Below are 6,000 nucleotides of genomic sequence, written 5' to 3' on the forward strand. Positions count from 1 at the left end.
TTTTCGTGAAATAACATCTGCGGGGCAAAATATTCATATATAATGTAAAGTCTCTGCGTCTCTCGCAAGACAGATTTTAATATGAAACTTTAAAGGAACTTTTTTTTGTTATTTTCAATTTCAACGATTATTGCAATCCATCCTTTCCACTCTTTATACATAGGGTCCTTGAAATCGAGGATTTAATGAAGATCGGGTTTCTAACAGTCTCTCGCACTTTCAGGAGCAACCGCGGGATTATTCGATATTTTTTTAAGCCCACTTATAAAAATGAAAGTTATTGAGGAGAAGTCATTTTTTTTTTTTTTTTTTTGATAGAGATTTTTTTCGAAATGTTTTTTTTTATTATTTTTTGGTTTCGGGAGTGTTATTCTTGAGCTTTTTGTTTTAATCAATTTTGAATTGAAAAAATTATTTTGCAAACAAAAATATAGAAAAAGAAAAAATAGAAATAGTAAAGTAGAAATGAAAAAATAGACATAGAAAATTGAAAATAAAAAAATTGAAATAAAAAATAGAAAATATGAATTGAAAAATAGAAACGGAAAAAAAACTAGAAAAAAAACAATTGAAGAAAAGAAAATAGAAAAGTAGAAAAATAAAAATGAAAAGAAAAAAATAGAAATTTTTTTCTTTTTTAAGAAATAGAAATAGAAAGAAAAGAGAAAAATAAAAAAGTAGAAATTGAAAAGAAATTGAAAAATAAAATAGGAAATAGAAGTGGAAAAAATAGAAAAATAAAAAATTGAGGAAAGTAGAAAAAGCAAAATAGAAACTAAAAATAGAAATAGAAAAAAATAATTGAAGAACAAAAATAGGAAAGTAGAAATTTGGAAGAAATTGAAAAATAAAAAAGTAGAAAACTAAAAATTGAGAAAGAAAAATAGAAAAAAAAGAGAAAAATAAAAATAGACAAGTAGAAATTTAAAAGAAATTGAAAATTAAAATAGAAAATAGAATTTATAGAATGAAGAAAAAAGAAATAAAAAATTTTGAATGAGAAATAGAAAAATAGAAAAAGCAAAATAAAAACTAAAAATAGAAATAGAAAAAAATAACTGAAGAAAAGAAAATAGAGAAATAGAAATTTGTAAGAAATTGAAAATAAAATAGAAAAGTAGAAATTTAAAAAAAATAGAAAATAAAATAGAAAATAGAAATAGAAAAATAGAAAAGTAGAAAAAAAAGTAAAATAAACCTAAAAAAGTAGAAATTTAAAAGAAATTGAAAATTAAAATAGAAAATAGAATTTATAGAATGAAGAAAAAAGAAATAAAAAATTTTGAATGAGAAATAGAAAAATAGAAAAAGCAAAATAAAAACTAAAAATAGAAATAGAAAAAAATAACTGAAGAAAAGAAAATAGAGAAATAGAAATTTGTAAGAAATTGAAAATAAAATAGAAAAGTAGAAAAATAAAAATAGAAAAGTAGAAATTTAAAAAAAATAGAAAATAAAATAGAAAATAGAAATAGAAAAATAGAAAAGTAGAAAAAAAGTAAAATAAACCTAAAAAAGTAGAAATTTAAAAGAAAGAGAAAAATAAAATAGAAAAGTAGAAATTTAAAAGATATTGAAAATAAAATAGGAAATAGAAAAAAAATAGAAATACGTCGAAATTTTTTTTTATTTATTTAGAACATTTATACGGGGAGTTCCTGTGCATATATAAAGTACTAAAGTATTAGGCATAATAAAAAAAAATTTATAAATATGTCAAAAAATGGCAATCCAAAATTTTGCTAATACAAAGCTTCCTTTATGAGGAAGCAATAGAAAAAAATAGTTGAAGAAAGGAAAATAGAAAAATAAAAATAGAAAAAAGAAATAGTAAAATAAAAATAGAAAAGTAGAAATTTAAAAGAAATTGAAAATAAAATAGAAAAAGAAAATAGAAGTAGAAAAATAGAATTAATATAGAAAAGTAGAAAAAAGAAAGAGCAAAATAAACATAAAAAGTAGTAATTTAAAAGAAAGAGAAAAATAAAATAGAAAAATCTCCAATTTAACAGAAATTGAGAATAAAATAGGAAATAGAAGTAGAAAAATCGAATTACAATAGAAGAATAGAAAAGTAGAAAAAAGAAAGAGTAAAATAAACCTAAAAAAAGTAGGAATTTAAAAGAAAGAGAAGAATAAAGTAGAAAGTAGAAGTAGAAAAATAGAATGAGAGTAAGAAAATAAAAGTAAAAAAATAAAAATAGAAATAGTAAAATAAAAATAGAAAAATATGTAACAAAAATTTTTTCATTTGATTAGAAAAATTTTTTTTTAATTATTAAATTGATAGACGATCATAAGTCAAAATATTAGCAAAATAAAGTTCATTTAATTAATTAAATGTCCAGCGAGACCGTGAACTTTTTAAGTCACAACTCTCAGAAGAGAATTTACCATCTAAGGTTGCTAACGAAAAATTATTATACTCGCGAAGGACAAATTCCACAACTTCGATTAACGAAAATGAAAGGATTTATAAAAAAAAATTATCTCACACGGAAAGTCACTTGAATTGACCCGGCCCGGCGATAAGTGCATTTTTCAATTACACTCAAATTTATTTAATTTTATTTCATTTTATTTCTTTTACACGAGAATTTAAAATATTCAAATAATATTCATAAAACTTCTTGTTCTCGTATTTTTCTTATTTAAAAAAAAATTCTTTCCATGTTTTTGTCTTTTACGACAATATTTTGAATTTTCGTTCCATATACAAAGTTATACTGTAATAAACACACAGTAACTTTGTATTAAAAAATAACTTTTTCTATACAAAGTATTTTTTTTAAAAATTTTTTGTGTTAAAAAAATTGAATAAATTTTAATAATTCCATGGGGGAAAGAAGGGAAAATATTAAATGTGAAATTTACGATACAAAGATTGTAAAAAAAAAAGATTGAAAAATATGAATAGAATATATAGTTGAATATTTTTAGAGGCGTTTATTCAGAATATTTAGAATGATTATTCTAGTCACGCTGTCGTTCAGTAGTAAGAGTCGCATAAAATCAGACGGCGAGTGAGGACGACGAGACGTGTGAGAATTTTTGCTTTTAACGCTGAATTTCTTGGTAATCTTCAACCCTTTAAGTGCGAGTTTCTTATTATTATTATTTTTTTTTTAGAAACATTTCCATGAAATTTTCATTCAGATTTTAAATTTCTTCGCAAATAGCGGAAATATCATGCGGCTATCGTAACACATCCGATCTACTGGGATATCTGAATATTTATCAAGAGAAATGGTCACCTTGATTTCTTTCTAGCTTTTATGTATTCCCTCTTAACCACGCAGACAGACATTTCACGAAGGTGAATTATCATCAAATAAAAAAATAAATTGAAAAATGTTTTAAACATAACTTTTCAAATTTCATTTTCGATTCATTTCGTCATTTTATTGGGAATTTATTGCAAGGTGTATAATCAATTGCGCAATGAAATTCTTTTTTTTTATTTTGTGAATTTAATTGTTTTGTTGTATTTGCACCTTTCTTTGCTAAAAGATGTGATAGAAAAATTTTTTTTTACAAGAACTTTTTTTTTTGTTTAATATTTATTGAATCACTTTTTTGTTTTTATAAAATTTGACCATTTTCTGGTCCAATACCAGTTGGACCATTTTTTAGTTTCTAGGACTGGACTATGGTAAAAAATTTAGAAAATCATTTTTTGACTACTTTTTAGTCCTGAAAATAATATTCCATTTTTTGGTCCTAAATCTATCGAATTTTTTTTTGCTCTATTGTCAATTGGACCACTTTTTGGTACCAGAACTAAAGAACTATTTTTTGGTTCAATAATTATTGGACCACTTTCTGGTACCAAAACTCTAGAACCATTTTTTTGTTAAATATTTACTGGACCACATTTTGGTCCTAATACTACTGGACCATTTTTTGTTCCCAGACCTAATGAACCATTGTCTGGTTCAATATTTACTGGACCACTGTTTGGTCTTAATACTAATTAACCATTTTTTGGTTCAATATTTTCTGGACCATTTTTGGTACCAATACCAACTGGACCACTTTTTGGTCACAAAACTTATGGACCATTCGTTGTTCCAAGTTTTATCAGATAATTTTTTTATACCAATGTCAATTGGACCACTTTTTGGTCTCAAAATAATTAACCACCTAACGGTCCAAGATTTATAGGGTCATTTTTTGTATACCAATAGGAATAGGATAATTTTTTATGACAGAACATTTGTTCTGACCATCTTTTGGTCCCAAAATAAATGAACCATTTTCTAGTCTAATATATTTTGGACCATCTTCTGGTCCCCAAAGAAATGCACCACTTTCTAGTCTAATATCCTTTGGACCATTTTCTGGTCTAATATATTTTGGACCATTTTCTGGTCCCAAAAGAAATAAACCCTTTTTTGGGTCTAATATCCTTTGGACCATCTTCTGGTCTAATATGTTTTGGACCATCTTCTGGTCTCAAAATAAATGAACTATTTTCTGGTCTAATATATTTTAAACCATCTTCTGGTCCCAAAAGAAATGCACCATTTTCTGGTCAAATATCCTTTGGACCATTTTCTGGTCTAATATATTTTGGACCATCTTCTGGTCCCAAAAGAAATGAACCATTTTTTGGGTCTAATATATTTTGGATCATCTTCTGGTTTCAAACGAAATAAACTATCTTCTGGTCCAAAATGAAGTAGAACATTTTCTGGTCCCAAATGAAGTAGACCACCTTCTGGTCCCAAAATAAATGGACCATTTTCTGGTCCCAAAATAAATGGATCACCTTTTGGTCCCAAAATAAATGGACCATTTTCTGGTCCCAAAAGGAATGGACCACCTTCTGGTCCCAAAATAAATGGACCATTTTCTGGTCCCAAAAGGAATGGACCACCTTCTGGTTTCAAAAGAAATGGACCATTTTCTGGTCCCAAAAGAAATGGACCACCTTCTGGTCCCAAAAGAAATGAACCATTTTCTGGTTCCAAAAGAAGTGGACCATTTTTCGTCCACTATTAATTAATTCACCCTTTTATTAAATATTGATTAATTAATCACGTTTAGTGAAAGATTTTCTCGAGACAATTTTGAATTTTGGTCCAGCGTTAATTTTATCAGTGTTGCGTGAAATTTGATATAGAAATGTACTTGTGCTTTGAATCTTTAGTGATCATCTTTATGGTATTGTCAGGTTACTGAAATTATGTTTTAGTACCTCATATTTTTCAAAAGGATATTTTAAGGGATGCTTCGAGATCTGTGTTGTTTATTATCGTTCTTAAACCAAGAGGTGTTTGCTATGTTACTGAATGCCATAAAGAAGTAACCGAGCTCTTGACGTCGTCCAAGAAAACCTGACTCGATGTTAATAACAGAGCTCGTAGGCGTATTTCTTCGCAATATTTGACAAAAAAAAATTTTGTGTTTTATTATACAAAAATCATCTTCAACCGAGAATTTACACCATGCAGATGACGATCGACTTTTGCAAATTTTTCTAAACTCTATTTCATCTATTTTTTATTTTATTGTTTTTTTTTTCTTTTCCAATATTTTATCTTTTGTATATTTTCGTTTCTTTTCTAATAATTTTTATTTTGTACTTTACTCGATTTTTTTTCTATTCGAATAAATTTTATTTCGTACTTCCCTTTATTTTTTTTTGTTTTCTTCTTTTTTATTTTTTTTTTTTTTTTTTGTATTTTTTTGTTTTCTTCTCCAATATTTTTCATTTTGTATTTTTTATTATTTTCCACATCTTAATTTCTAATTTTTTCGTCTAATATCCATGAGAACAGTAAATTTTGTTCAAACTAGAATTATTGAATCAAAACCCATTTGCGATGAATGAAAAAAAAAATTTTTTTGACGAACGGCGAATACGAGTCGAAAAAAAAATACTTATATGAAAAAAAAAAATTCGAACCGGAGACAAAAATTGATATCTGTCCCAAATATCGAGAATGTGTGCGTGTGTTGATCCAGTTTCTTGCCTAATTTCTCACCTTGCGAGAG

Source organism: Leptopilina heterotoma, unplaced genomic scaffold, assembly GCF_015476425.1.
Source record: "Leptopilina heterotoma isolate Lh14 unplaced genomic scaffold, ASM1547642v1 Lhet_128, whole genome shotgun sequence".
NCBI lineage: Eukaryota > Metazoa > Arthropoda > Insecta > Hymenoptera > Figitidae > Leptopilina > Leptopilina heterotoma.